A 16,937-nucleotide genomic window follows, 5' to 3' on the forward strand; every position below is an offset into this window, starting at 1 on the left:
TCGAATGATATCATAGGGAAGTTATCAAAATATATATATACAACCGCTTTCATGAACACCAATGTTGGGTGAAAATGAATAATCTCCCATACAATAGTGTTGCAGCAGCCAAGAGAGGGCACAACCCAACTGGTTTTCATAATTATATAAGTGCATAAGCATTTCATAAGACACCAAACACGATGGTATGTGAATGCATGGTAATATTATCACCAGCAACATTACTAATATATAAAGAGAGCGCGACCCCAATATAAAATCCTGAGGACACATATATACCTGCATACTGGTTGTCCATGGCATGCCAAATTCAATAGTATAGAAACATCGGGGTGGAGATAACCATCTGGTCCACGTGGTTTGGATCAAGAGAGGAGCATAGCATATACAATTCTTTTGAAATTACTGAGAAATAACATTAATTGTAAATGTGCATCATCGTAGGCAATCTAGCCTCTAAGATTTCATGATTGTTGGGAACATTATTTAGTGTCAATTTTTATTGCTTATTTAAATCATAAAATTTCTGGAAATTGTTGGAAATTCAAGTAAACAATAGTAAGGTCTAAGTTGTCTTAGATTTCATATTTAAATACTAATTCAATATTATAGGCATACTGGACACACATGGTGCCTGATACAATTTCTGACATTGCCCAAAAACTCAAATGAGTTGCAAAATTATATATTGTCAGTGGAATTACCAAGACGAGACTAATGAATGGCCATGAACGTCTCAAGTTGATGCCCATTACGATCATTTAATTAAATAGTACTCAATTGTAACTCACATGGAGACCTAAGTATGAATAGAAATTCATAAAACAAGGATTATAGGCCACGTTACTTATTTGAATGGGCAAGTGAAGGAGGGGCTTCCACTCTAATCAAAATTGTATGCCAACTGCACCATAATCCTTTTGCAATAAATCATTCTCAAGTCAGATCCGAGGTTTAATAAATTGAGTATGGAAGAATTCTGGAAGGGTTCGTGAGGTTATTGAAACAATCTCGACAGGGAATGGTATAATCAAAATGTTATTAAATGCTCCATCGCGAGAAAGGATGAAATCCACCATAGCATATCCCCTTTTCCACCTATATAACTCAGTGCCAACACTCTTGGTGTCTCTTGCCTCCGTCCAGAAGGCACCGCTTTCCCATAGTGACTTCATAAGTGCATCCAACTCTTCAAGCTATTAGAGGGAAAGCATATGCCTTTGTCCTTTTCTGCAATAATCACTATTTAAAATCATCCGAGTCAGTAGCATGTCTTTTCTCAGTAAAAATGGGTCCAATATTTATTTATTCGGATAAGGGTGTGGCTTTTCAAAACAAAAACAAAGCCTAGTAATCTTCTCCCTCAAACTAAGGATCGAAACGGTAGTCTAACATTTCGTTGTTTTAATTAATAATTTTTTTATCTAATTAATATCAATTATTAATTGGTTTTTCGTGGCTCTTTCCACACTAGTGTGGTCATCACCGCTATTTTTTATAGAACAAGGCTAAAACAAACAGCTATTTTTTTATAGAACAAGGTTAAAACAGGGAGAATGTTACACTTCTTCCCAGATGTGACCTTGTTAGGATCATTTCAGTGGTAATTTGTACTAAGAACTAATGGAAAAACCCCCCTTTCCCACCTAGAAATTAATTACAAAAGCCCCTTCCCCAATAGCCTACAAATAAAGAGATATCGTCTCTGCAATCTTCCTTCAACTCTTCTTTATTCTAATACCAACTTTGTGTAGTATCAATCTTCCCCATCTGCTTCGGTATCTCCTCTACCTGTATGTAGAGTGGTATGCTTTGATACCAATTGGCATGATCCCATACCTCCTATGGTTACAAGACATGTCTTATGCACATCACAATCCTTTGAGCATGCAACATTGAAGTGTTTTGTCTATGCCTCGTGGAGCATAGGGTTACTTCACCTAGAATACACTTCACAGTAAATTCACTTATGTAATCTCTATACTAGTAGTTACTTTTCAGAATATAATAACTCTTCAGCATAGTGCAAGTAATATTATTGTCACTTCTATTTCAATTAGATTCCCATTCATAAAGAAATGAGCATTATATGAAAGACGTCAATTCACCATTAAAATCATCATACACACACAAATTTAGAAAGGAATGGTCCTCCCAACTTCTTTTATTAAAAACCAAAATTACAAAGTTCCCCTGAGACAATGGCTTGGTTCATAGGTCCACAAAGGCAAGAAACCCCAATCGAATGCCAAAACCCCTTTTTCCAACATCTTGAACCAATGGTTAGAATGGGTAACAATGCTTCTTGTTGTGACATCATGCTTGAATAAGGTTGATGCTATAATATTGGTAAAGACTATTGTTGCAACTCCACCGAATGTTGTTTCTACAACTCCAATACGATTTATGTTGCTAAGGCATGTTGTTGCAACTATGGCATGCTACTGCAACTCCTATCCCATGGAACAAACCTAACAAAAAACATGAATATAAGTTATTGGTTGTACTGAGATGCCAACAGAGAAAAGGTACAAGCTAGAGCCACTTATGGTAAGTTAGGACAAGAACACTTCTCGATAATTTTCATAAAGGATAACATTGATTCGCATAATTCAACTTGACCACTTGATTCAAATCACCCACATCATTACCGCCACCACCCTCGATGACATAATCTCCCATCATGAAGTCCACCTTTCCATAATTAGAAATCCCCATTTTCGAATCATTTATTCAAATTGCATTAGTAGTAGTTTTAATTTTGAGGAAGAAAGGAAACCATGAGAGGCTCCCTCGTTTATTGAGAACCTACAAAACCTCTATTATTACAGGCACATCATTACATATGGGAAATATTTTCAAGCAGGGAGCTAGATTGAATATATCCAGAGGTTGTAGGGACACAATGATGAAGTAGCCTTGGAGTTTGGTCTCAAATTCATGGAAAATTGGTTAGTGGTAGTAGGTGCAATTGTGGAGGTTATGGAAGAAATTATTGTTGAGTTAATAGGGCTACCACATATAGGAGAAAGATGGTACTACAAGAGGAGAACAAAAGCAGAGATCATGGAACATTTCTTAGAGCCTAGGGAAGCCTTGGTTAAGAAGAGGACAAGTTTAGATAAAATGTCATTGTCACACCCATGGGAGGACATAGCCTTGGTCGTGTATAGGTATATGACCTGTGATAGCTGCGATGAAGTCATATACCTCCAAAATATTCGATTTATGGACCATATAAGACATAGAAGACTCATCAACATTCCATATTCTCCCCTGAAAATGCTACAAACTATGAGAGTGCAAGTACAAAGGTTAGGATAGCCAAAGGACACTATTTCCAGCCATAACCTAATAAAGTTAATGGTAATTGGAGCCCTAAGCTAAGAAGGAAGAACATGAAATGAAATTATCAGATGCCCCACAGAAATCAATGAATATACAACTCCACCAATAGGAGAATAAAAAGTTATAACTCTACCATGGGATGAAAATGTTGCAGCTCTAAAAGTAGCATTTTCTACCACTCTCAAAGCTATAGTTGTGGAGTATATTGTTGCAATTCTTTGGCCAATGATTATCCACTTGTTATTATTAAAGAAGTGATCCTGACTTATACAGGAAAAAAATAAAATATATATGTAAACATAAACACGGAGATGCAACAAAATTATATCTTCATTTCATTTATATCAAATAATTGAAAGATGCTTACATACATAATGGAAATAAACTATTACATACATAATGGAAATAAACTAACTCTGGTGATGGTAGCTTATATCTGAGAAGAGATGTGGAGGCTACATGCCTCTGAACTGTGTTACAATGAGGTTCAAGGGCCTTTTATTATTGAACATTAAATTGAAACCATAAACAACCAAAACTATAACCCTAGGAGATGGAACACCAAGAGTTTGTGGGCCCCATTGGCGTTAGTTGGGTAGACAACTTCCTAGGGTCGTAACTTGGTCATATGATCTCTGTTTGGTGCATACGATACCTTGTGAGAAAGATATATCCAAAGACTACAATATTTGCGATAGGGCTAGCTATGGGTTTGCTTCGGGCCTAGAAAACGTCGTTTAGGAGATAGAAACAACTCTGAAAGTTCAAGACCCAAAAAATTGCTAAAAATAGTAAATTGTGTTATATTCAAGTAAACTGATGAAACCGACAGGAAGAAAAGGTGGAATAGGTAGGTGGCCACCAATATCTGCCTAGATCAGTCCTACCACTTAGCAATAAATGGTCCCCATTACGTGTAGAGCCTCCATGAGGTGTGGAAATTTATGTTGAACCTGGTCCCTGGTGAGCCACTTGCCCTAGTGAAGGATTTGACCTTCTTTGAAAACTTGATATAAATAGATCCTCTGTTGGCAAGTGTTCTTGAGTTTTGTGTCCATGATCCTATCAATTGTGGACTATTCGATATAGCTTGGGTTGAGCCCTGTTGGTGTCAGCTACTCAACAATGTCAGATGTGTCCAACAATGAGGGAAAGTATGGTCGTAGCTGGTCCACATTGAATACTAGGTGTAGGCCAAGGAATGGTGAAATGCTAAGCTCAAAAGAATTATCCCCTACATTTGTAGTGATGGTGTAAGGCCAATTTCGGAGTGGGTGAAGCTTGCAGTGGGCCCCAATAAGGTGCTCCTTATGCAAATGTAACCAAGCTTTGTCACCCACCTGGAACTTATGTGGCATCCAATTTTGATCATGACACTGTTTGTACTTAACATTTGCTCAATCTAATATGTCATGGACCTGCTAGCTCTGTCAGCTTCAGACTGGATATGAGTTGAATCTTCTTGAGTAGTTGCAAGTGGTATGGCAACATCAATGGGACATAGTGACTAGAATCCCAATCCCATCTGAAAGGGGTTGTGGCTAGTTGATTTGTGGAGAGCTCTATTGTAGCTTTGTTGGACATAGGGGAGGCTTTCATCCCATGTTCTTGGATGCTTTGAGTTGTACATGTGTAGGATGTGCATGATCATCCTATTTATGACCTTTGTCTCGCCATTAGTTTGGGGGTGGAAGGTCGTGGAATTAGTGAGCTTGGTATCCAACAATGACCAAAGGCTTGATCAGAATGTACTTAGGAACTTGTTGTCTTGATCTAAGATAATGGACTATGGGATCCCAAAGTGTACCCATACTCGTTCAAATAAGAGTTTGGCAGTGACTTCTTCTGTGATTTTCTTCTTAGAGAACCTGTTGACGACCACTAAAACACAATCATTGCCATGCTTGGTAGAAGGATGGCCCGATATGTAATCAATGGAGATGGATTCCTCAAGTCAGCTAGGAGTAGGCAGAGGAGAATATAGGTCTTACTTCTTGATTGTAGGTTTTGAAATAGCGCAAGCAATGCATGATATGATGTACTTCCCAACATCTTATTGAAGGTTCGACTAATAAAAATACTTATACATCACTGCCATTATCTTTTCTACCCTAAAATGCCCAGTGACCCGACTGTAGTATTCCTCCCAAATCATTTTGGCACGCTTGCTTAAAGGAACATAGAGGTGTCTCAGCTGGCATAATAGTGTGTCCTAGAGTTGAAAGTTTGGAACTTGCTTACCTTCCAGGAGAATCTCGTATGTGGTGCTGAATTCTAGATCACTCTTGTAAAGATGCAGCCATCCCAAAGACTTGTGTCCACAAGAGTCAAGCACAGAGGTTAGTGCCATAACCGGTGGTCGGCTGAGGTAGTTTGTAACATTATTTGTGCTTCCCTCCTTATACTTAATGTTCAAATGGAACTGAGCCCACGGGGCTTTGGATTGACGGTGAATGGGTGCATTGTTAAGGCACTCCTTGCGATAGGTCACCGGTTCAAATCCCCCGTGGGTACTTAGATTAGTCTTAACTTAGAAAAAAAAAATGTTCAAATGGAACTGTTGCAAATATGTGGACCATTTCTTATGGCGATCATTCTGCAACATCCCTTGTATTTGTATGAACTACAAGGGTCAGTGGTATGTGTGGATGACTGTTTCCTTCTTCCCAAGAATGTAATGCTTCCATTGTCTGTTGCAAATATGTGGACCATTTCTTATGGCGATCATTCTGCAAATTCCCTTGTATTTTCATGAACTACAAGGGTCAGTGGTATGTGTGGATGACTGTTTCCTTCTTCCCAAGAATGTAATGCTTCCATTGTCGACAGGCCTACACAATGGAATACATATCTTTTTCATAGGTGGGATACTTTCAGAATATATCTTAAAGTGCCTCACTGTGATATGCCACCGGATGCCCTTGCTGGGTAAGAACTACACCAACAACGTAATCAGAGGCATTTGTCTCAATTTAAAATGGTTGTTGCAGATCTAGTAGTGTGACCATTGGTGCAGAGCAAAGGTAATGCTTCAACTCAAAAAATGCCTTCTGTTGTGATTCATACCAAAATAAATTTGTTTTTCCTCCACCCTTGGTGACTTGACTCAAAGGATAAGTTATAGAAGAGAATCCCAACACGAATCTATGATAGAAATTGGTAAGAGCCAGAAAGTTGCGGAGCTCTATTAGAGTGTTTTGGGCTAGCCAATCTTGAATAACTTGTATCATGGTTGGGTCCACGTGCACACCTCGCTCATCAATGATGTACCCTAGATATTGAACCTGGGTCATACCAAAAGTGCATTTCTCCAAATTGGCACACAATTTTTGTTGTGGTAGGGTTTGGAGGACCTGTCGAACATGGTGTATGTGCTCCTCCCAACTCTAGCTAAAGTTTAGGATGTCTTCCAGATATACTACATGAAAAATTTGGGAAGGGCCGCAAGATGTCCTCCATTAACCACATGAAGGTTGTGAGGGCATTCGTCAACTTGAAAGGCATGACCAGCCATTCAAAAATTCCCTCCTTGGATTTGAAGGAAATATTCCATATATCAGAGGGCTCAATTGGTACCTGGTGATAACCATATTTCAAGTCAATCTTGCTAAAATATTTTCCCCCCTTGAGCTGGTCTAGAAGGTCATCAATTTGTGGGATTGGATACCTATTCCAGACAATGATATTTTTCAGTGCCTGAATGTCAATACATAGCCTCCAGGTTTCGTCCTTCTTTTGTACCAACATTATCAGGCTCCCACAGGGTGATGAACTTGACCTGATTTTGCCTTTATGCAACAATTCCTGAATCTGCCTCTTGATTTCATCATTCTCCATAACAGAGCATTGGAAGATTGTTCCATTAGGTAGCGGTACGCCCAGGGTTATATTGATGGAATTCTTGGCCTAACAATCTAGGGGTACCCCCGTGGGTGAGGTGAAGATGTCCTGTATTCCTCCACGACCTTGTCCATCTATTGTTGTAGTGGAGAGGAGCCTTGTCTGGAGGATGTGGATGTGGCCACAATCTTCCTCTTTCTCTGAGGGCAAATCATAAGGAAGACAAATTTATCGGTTTGGGAAATGATATTACAACATTGTTTAAAACATATCAAAGTAAAGGCGGTAGGCGACGCTATCTATGGTATCCTATACAATAAATTCTAACCCAAGGTAATAATAACATAATGAGTTATAGATTCATATATAACATGATTCTTCCATGGGTATTGTTGAACTAATAAAACATCACAGACTTCCAGAGGGGAAACATCACACAATACCTCATCTGCAAAGGACTTGATGCTATAAGGTAGGTGGAACTGTTGGTTTACACGAAGATCTCGTCCTTGGTGGAGACACCATATGGTGCATCCTTGTGGGTGGGATGTCATTGGAAGCTTCAATCTCATAATTCCTTCGGCTAAGATCAGGTTCTTCTGGATCCCGCTGTCAATGATGAACTGCACCGATGAAACCTTTATCCACATCGGCGAGTGGAAAATGTGCTCCCCCTCCTCTAGTTCCTCGGGATCTACCTTTTGGAGCTTGGTTGTGGTGACTATCGTAGTGGGTTCAACGTCAATGATCTACTTTCCCTTGTTGGTTCCCTTGTCAGGTTCTAGCTCAGAATCAAAGCATGCATCCATCTCTAAGTCTTTTAGCTCGTCCACTAGCGCCTGCTTTGCACGACATTCGTTCATGTCGTGAGAGGGATTTTTATGGAACTCACACCACTTATCGGTGTCTTTCTTCTCCTTCCCATTATTCTTGGCTTGCAAATTCAAGGAGTTTTCCTAAGGAATTGTGACCTGACTTTGCCCTTTTATCTATGACTTGGGGGCTCCTTTGCTCTGCTTTGGGTTCAAAGATCCAAAGTATCGCTTCTTCTGCTTGAATTTTTTCTCAATCTTGGTAGCATATTGGTATGCTGTACCAAGCGACGATATTCCCAGGAACTCCATTTCCTCCTAAATGTATTTTTGCAAACAACTACAATACTTGAGCACCAAATGTTTCTTAGAATATTTGTTACCCAACTTTGTGTGCAAGGCAGGGAAAATTTTAAGAACCACCCTAAATTTATATGTATAATAAATGGGCGAATCCCCATGATAGATAAGAAAAATGGGAGGTGATTTTATCACTAATATAATACGTATATATATATATATATATATATATATTGGCAAATCTCTCACCAGATTATATTATCTTGTAAAGACATGGCAAATCTTTCACTAAATTATAAAATCTTGTAAGATCTTGGAAAATCTTTCACTGAATAATAAAACATTGTGAAGTCTTGGCGAATGTTTTGTTAAAGTATGAAACCATATATGATAATAATAAAACATATTCATTAAACTGTAATATACTAACATACATGTTTGGAAAAAAGAAACATAATTTCCACTTCCTACAAACAATGTTGCAAGTTTTAGTGGCCATGTTTGTCATGGTAGGAGAGATTAATGTTTTCTCTACAACTTTTGTCAAGCTATCACTTTTGCCAAGCTATCAAATTTCTTATTCCATAGACTCCAACTGCGAGATAAAAAAAAAAAAAAAAAAAAAAACACATCAAGTTTGTTTACCCTAACACGCCAACAAGTAGCAAGCCCAAACTATATAATATAATGAAGTAGTAGGTATCCCAAAGGCCTGAAGGGGATCTAATGGAAAGAAGTGACCGTTGTCAGAAGCCTTCCAATCAATATATAAATATATAAATGTAGATTTATTATTATTTTAATTGGAAATCTTCAATTAAATAATAAAATTTAATTACGTCTCTCCCAATCTAAATTTCTTATTAGCATAATTCACTACCTTCATACCATTTTTAATAGCGTTGTAACATGTGGATTAGTTTCCTTTTTGGTGCACAATCTTCGCCTTTTAGGACAATATGGTGCAGTGACCCAACCCCTACAGATCATTATGACAAACTAGGAATAGCAGAGAAGATGAAAGGTTGTACAATATTTTTCAAACAACTAATCTAAGATCAATACCTTAACTTTTTCATGAAGATATCATATTGAGAATGCTTGAAAAATGGTGGGAAATCTGGGCAGCAACTATCTCTCTTCTGCGAGGGTGATGCAGAAAGAGTTAAGATTTCATTGTTTTGAATTTTTTTTGTTAAATCAGAAAAACCAATATTAATGGAGATATCGGTATTTTTTACTAAATTTTGTGAAGTGACTAAATGTAGCTTTAACCATTCACCTTAAGATTTTTTTTACAATATAATTTCCTAAGTCTATTTAATATATTCATTATCATAAAAACCTATATCCATCTTAACTCCACATCTACCACTCTTAGAGGGATGAAATCTATTTATTCCTCCCAACACTTGGTAGACTCGGAATTAAGATGGATCTACGCTGATAGAATTTCCCCTTTGAATAGTCTATGTTCACATGAATACCATGCGTCAATACCATGGGTTATCATAAACCTAGAGCTTAAAAACTACTATTAGTAATTTATAAAAATTAATAAAATTAATAATTGATTTTTATTTTTATTTTTATTTTTTATTTTAACCAAGTTAAAATGTTTAAGTGACATTAAATTACAAGATCCATTTTTACTCTTGATCTAGCAAGCCCCGAGAGGGATCAAATATTTTTTCACTCTATGTTAGTTTGCATATCACGATATTTGATCCAGAGTAAACATGGATTTATGCTAGTTTAATTCCCCCCTTTAAATAGGCTGCATTCCATGTGAATACCATGGGTCAATACTATGTGCCATCTTTATTTTTATTAATACTAATATTAGGGTTAATAATGTTTTTTTGCATGGTATTAATAATAATTTGGCCCATGGTATTTGGCCCATAGGCTTCACCTAAATATAACACATTTTTTGAGTGTTCGTAAATATAAGGTGGCTTGTGGAGTAAATATAAAAAAAGTTTTATTTATTTACCATACCTCTCGTTTATTTATATTTTTATTAATTTACCATACTTCTTTTATAAATATGGTATTTGGCCCATAGGATTCAATTAAATAAAACCTCTTTTTTGAGCCTTCTTAAATAGAAAGAGGATTATGGACTAAATATAGAAAGAGGTTTTATTTATTTACCATACCTATAATTTATTTATATTTTTATTTATTTACCATACCTTTGAAGTATAAAAAGAGGTTTTATTTATTTACCAAACCTCCACTTTATTTATTTATTTATTTATTTACACGCTTGCGTGTTCATAAATATAAGGTGACATATGGAGTATATAAAAAAAAATGTTTTATTTATTTACCATACCTCTCGTTTATTTATATTTTTATTAATTTACCATACTTCTTTTATAAATATGGTATTTGGCCCATAGGATTCACTTAGCCTTCTTAAATAGAAAGAGGGTTATGGACTAAATATAAAAAGAGGTTTTATTTATTTACCATACCTCTAGTTTATTTGTATTTTTATTTATTTACCATACCATTGGAGTAAGTATAAAAAGAGCTTTTATTTATTTACCATACCTCCACTGTATTTATATTTTTATTTATAACTATCATAAATACATTTTCTTGAAAATGAGGGCGAATGGAAGATTATAACTCTTAATTTCAAGGGGTAAATTTACTTTTTTACCCTCTCCCTTAAAATAAGGTGGGCTAACCTCCATACCTAAATTTTTTATAAAATAAATTTGAGGCAATTTGTAACAATGTACTATGATACAAAATATTTTCCCAATAAAAATATAAAACCCCTTAATTTAGCCCAGGGGCGAAAATTTGCCCCTAAAATTTTCAATGGTGCAAGGTATGGAAAAGATTCGTAAGCTCATGCACTTCTTGATCCCTTTGTTGCCACAGTGTAGTCCATTGTATGTACTTGTCCTCATAGCTCCCTATGGGGTAATACTATTCCTTGATGGCATCTCAAAAAGAATTCCAAGTGGGTGCAACTCAAAGTAGTGAGGGTTCTCTCTCATCCCTTTGTTCACAGTAAGTTTCCCACCACTCCTTGACATGGGGGGAAACTTTAAGGAGTGCAAAAGTAATATTTTCCCTATTGGAAAAATCATGAACTGAAAAATATCCTTCCAACAGTTTTAACCATATATCTACGGTGTCTACATCTATATGGTCTTCAAATATGGTAATGTAAAAGTTGACTTGTACCTTGAAGGGAGTGGCACTTCTAGAGTGGCTATCGGATGAAGATGTGTCACCTTTGGGCATACGCTGAAGGATTTGGGAAAGTTGTCCACCATCGAGTTCCTTTTTTTCTCAAGGGATTCTTCGAGAAATATTTTGAAAGGATCTCCTTCTCCCTTGTCTTTCTTTTCTTTCGCCATGGGAGGCCGTCGAGATTTGTGAGTCCTTATACCCCGACCTCGTTGGGGACATGCGAAGAAAAAATAGAAGGAGCATACAACTATGATACCACTGGTCCAGACTTATGCATGAATGAAACAAAATACAAATATAAACATAAACGCAAAGATGCAACAAAAGTAAATATTCATTTCATTAATATCAAAGAACTGAAAGATACTTACATATAGAATATAAATAAACTAGCTCGGGTAATGGTAGCTTAAACTTGAGAAGAGATGTGGTGGATACATGCCTCCGAAATTTGTTAAAATGAGGCTCAATGGCCTTTTTATTATTGAACAATAAAGGGAAACCCTAAATAACCAAAGCCCTAACCCTAAGATACGGAACACCAAGAGTTTATGGGCCCCGTTGGGTTTTGTTAGGCAGGCAACTTCCTGAGGTCGTAACTTGGTTTTTATGATCTCTGTTTGGAATGTATGATACCTCGTTAAAAAGGTATCTCCAAGTACTACAATATTTGTGGTAGGGCCCTATCTATGGCTATGGAATTGTTGTGGACCTCAAAAAACATCGTTTAGGGGTTCAAAAAAGATCTGGAAGTTCAAGACTAAAAAAATTGCTAAAAATAGTAAATTGTGCTACAATCAAGGATAATTATGAAATCGACTGGAGGTCCAGGTGGAATAGCTGGGTGGCCACCAATATCCTCCTAGATCAAGAAGAAACCTAGAAGCTAGCATTGTAATTCCACAAAAGTATGATGAAAACAATGTGGATGTCATTAGCAGTAAACCCCCCACCAATCAATTAATGAGGATGAAAAAAAGACCACCTTACATTCCCATGATAAAGAGAATGAGGAACACCCCTGCAACTGCAACTTAGTAAGTATAAAAAAAAAACCTTGATGAAACATAAGAACCAACAGCGGTGAAAGATGAGGTATTTGTAGCACAAGGAGAGACCTTTATTACTCCACAAGATCCAACAAAAAATCCCCTACTAACACGCAAGAAATAGGAGGTGATATGGGGGATGAATAATTTTCTTCTAACCCTAAAGAGGCGCTGATAACAGAATGTCTTACTGCAACACAAGTACCAGCGAGGGAATCTTTGGGGAAAAGTCTTACTACTATATTTGATGTCTATTTATAAGAGGAAGAAGAGACAAATGATGAAGTTTATAAGTAGAACTTCGGCGTAAATCACATAAAGAGAGACATTTGTCGACGCGTTTCGAACCAACCAGTGTGGCTCATCGTCAAGACCAAACGCGTCGAAAAATGTCTCTCTTTATGTGATTTACGCCGAAGTTCTACTTATAAATATTATGGATCACAGAAGCCTCAATTCAACAAATGATGAAGTTCCTAAGGAAACCATTGCTACAACACTCAAACTCTAGAAAACTAAGAAAATAAGTACTTTATGTTCTTTTCCATTGCATGCATATCTTTTAAGAAGGAATAAGACATTAAAAATAGAAAATAGGAGGCTTCAGGTCACTAGCAAAACATTAACATATGAGCCTAAGAAGATAAGGTCCTTTGAGAAGCTTGACTTCCTTACACATAAGCAAGCTCTCTGGTTGAAGAGGAACCTCGCACTAAAACCACAGAGATAGCTCAAATATTGAGGAAGGAAACATGTGATGTAGCTACCCAAAAAAAAACCTTGTACCTAAATTGGTTCATATGACCACTCAAAATAAGCAGAAAATAATGGAGGACAAGGATTAACAAGTGGATACCCAAAAAACTTGGTCAAAGGAAAAGGAAGACAAATCGAACTAATATATGGCATCATATGAGGAGGGAGTGACTCTCATTAAGGAGCATCACCAAATTGTTCAAGGAATGAGAGAAAAGTAGGTTGAGTTTTATGAAACCCACATGAATATATGGGAGGAAGAAAAAAGATAAAATAAGTTGTTTTAGTTGGAGAAGTAACTCAATAGGCCATAAATAGAAAAAATACAACTTGTCCTACTAGTAGAATTAATTGTTAGTTGTAGATCTCATTCTCCACATTATGACATGTTTTTGATAGAAAAATTAAGAATGTTCCAAAGAAAAGCCATCATGACTAGTAAGTCGTTTCAAATCACAAGGCCAACAACATTTCTATAGGCTTACTATTTTTTTACCAATGAGGAGAAGAACCTCCTCTATGAGATTTATAGCACAATGTCTTGTTATGATCATGTTTGGAACTATAATCGTATTTTAGAGGATGTACAGTTGAGAGCATTTGTGTCCTACATCAATAACCATGTTTCTTGGGCATCAACCATAAATTGCACAACATAACTTTTCCAATAATTTTTGGGTCAAATGATAATTTCACATGCCCTTATAGGTCATTAACATTCATAAGTAGTGGGATTCCTTTCCCCAACATGAAAGTTTTATAGCTAAGAATAGGCAAGTAACCATCAGACACTCTAGGGAATAAATTGAGATAATGGAGAAACCAGGCATGGAAGGATGCGTGGAAAGGTGGAAGCAAGCTACAAAGGACACCTAAGGAAGAGACCACTTGAATCCCTCTAAATATAGCATTGGAAAGAGTGAAAAAATACATTAAATGCATGGAGAGATGTGGAAACAATTCGATTGGGTTGAAAATACATTAAATGCATGGAGAGATGTGGAAAAAATTGGATTGGGTTAAACTTTAACTATTCTATGATATGGCTTCCAGCCAGGGAGTACAAGAAGGATTATAAGTTGACCAGGAAAGAAGAAGTAGCATGTTGAAGGGAAATCTAGGAAAGAGGGGGATATTTTAATGTATATGAGATGAGACAGATCAATTATGGCCTCAGTGACTTCCACGTGACATCACCTTCTCAAATTCATACTGAGTATGGGTTCCATGAGGAAATGCAACAAGTTTGGCTAGGGGGAGATGACACTATTGGGCATTGGATAATCCAACATTCCCTTGTGTGTTTTGCAACATGTGCTTAACCACCTCTTGAGGATCCATTAACTCTAGAAATAATTTTTTTTACTAACACCTTTGGGTTTTGGTGTAATGACAATTGTGATTCCAACAAGTGGTATCAGAGGAAAAGGTCTTGAGTTTGAAACACACTTGGGTCACACTGCGAGGGGCAGATTGTTGGGTATTGGATAATCTAATGCTCCCCATTTGTTTCATGATATGTGCTTAATCGATTCTGGATGATCTGTTAACTCTGGTGATGTATCTATTTTCCAACACCTGTGGGTTTTGGTATAATGACAATCATGATTGTAATAAACACATGCCCAAATTGGCATATTTTTAGCAACTATTTAATAACTTTTTGTCCACCATTTTTCCACTTTCCATCCTTTTTATTACCATTGCCATCCACAATCATACATCATTAGGGGATTTTTGTGGCCTAAAATGGGTCTCCTAATAAAAATAATAAAATAAAAAAAATATTTATTAATTTTTAAACAAAAAGAAAGGAAATGTATTTTTTATTGTATTTTTGGATTATCTTCTTATAGGTTTACTCAAATGTCAAGTTGTATGATGCAGAATTAAATTCCACATCCAATGAATACCCACCTTGCATACTTTTGAGTAGACCCACATAAAAAAATGAAAATACGTGAAAAAATCATGTTGGAATTAAAGTTCCACATACAATGAGTACCCACTCTACATACTTCCTAGTAGACCCATGTCAAAAAAAATTGAAAATACATGCAAAAATCATGTTGGAATTAAATTCCATATCCAACAAGTACCCACTATGCATACTTCTGAGTAGACCCACAAAATAATAATAATAATAATTTGAAAATAAATGAAAAAGTGTGTTGAACATGTTTTTTTTTCATATTTTTTCAAATTTTTTTATATGGGCTTATTTAAAAGTATAAAAAATGGGTATTGGTTGGATGTAGAATCTAATTTTGCATCCAATGGGTGTCTACACTTGACATTTTAGTAAACCTGTAAGGAAATAAGCCAAAAATATTATTAAAAAATGTAGTTTTCTTATTTTCCCTCCAAAATAATTACCCCTAAGGATGACATCATCATCTTGAATCCTATTGGTTCTCATAAAGTTAATTTTCTTAGTACATTTTTTGTTTTAAGACGCATTTTTACCTCAAGATTCCATTAATGTTTAGGTCAAGGTATGAATTTCCTTCTATGTGCCATTTTAATGCTTATTCATATGCATTTTTTCAGGAATTGTTAACTTTAAGTATTGGCTGTGGCATACAATATTCAAGGGCTACACAAGTACTACGCAATGCAGGGTCTTAATTGATACTACAACTCTCTATAGGTGTTGAAACTCCCTACAAGGTCTACAACTCTCTCTTCTCAAGTAAGATTTAGTTTTTGCAACCTCAAGGAGTGACCACAGTTGTTGCAACTCTCCATTGTTGTTGCAACTCTTTACTATTGCTGCAACTCCTCACTATTGCTACAACTTTGGAAATACGATTCTTGTTACCATGACTCGTGTTATCCCTAGCGTTGTTGTTACAGCATGTGTTTCCCCTAACATCGTTTCTACAACTTATGTTTTCCTTACTAAGGTTACAATTGTTGCAACCCCCTATATTTCCCATTGTTACAACTCTTGCCACAATGTTTCAACTCCACACCTGTTGTGCCAGCACAACAGTCAATCATCCAACAATCAATTTTGGACCAATATGATGATTAACAAAAAAATTGTAATACATGAAAATGACAGGAACAAGTGGATGACCAAGAAGAGTATATGACTCAGCCACCACTTGATCCACAACTAAGTTGAGTTAGATTATACCTGCTTTTACCATTTTAAGAAGAAATCAATGTAACATGAGGAACAACTCATGGTTGTTCATCCACCTTTTATATCTATTTAGATAGAATATATTTTTAATAAAAACTTGCTACTCTCCTTGAGCTAGGTAGCTTGAAGCTAGTCGCTTGTAGCCACGGAAAATTTTAAGGATGAAAATTTATCTTAAAGTTTAGAAACATTGGCAAATCATTACTAGTTCCTAAAATCAAAACTATAAAAAATTTAGCAATATTTTTGTAAAAATGTTCAAACTTATAAAGATATTATATAGTCTATATGAAATTTTACCGATTTTTAAGGTAATATAATTTTATAATATGGAATTTGGGTGAACAATTTAAAAAAAAAAAATGGAAATTAATGAATCTATTTTTTGGGAAAAAACATGGAAAATTAGCACACCTACAAATATTATCCCCTAAATTTTTCCCTTCTTGTAGCTTGTAACTA

This window comes from Pinus tabuliformis, chromosome 1_2 (assembly GCF_031772625.1).
Source record: "Pinus tabuliformis cultivar Carrire ecotype Pingquan chromosome 1_2, CPIR1, whole genome shotgun sequence".
NCBI lineage: Eukaryota > Viridiplantae > Streptophyta > Pinopsida > Pinales > Pinaceae > Pinus > Pinus tabuliformis.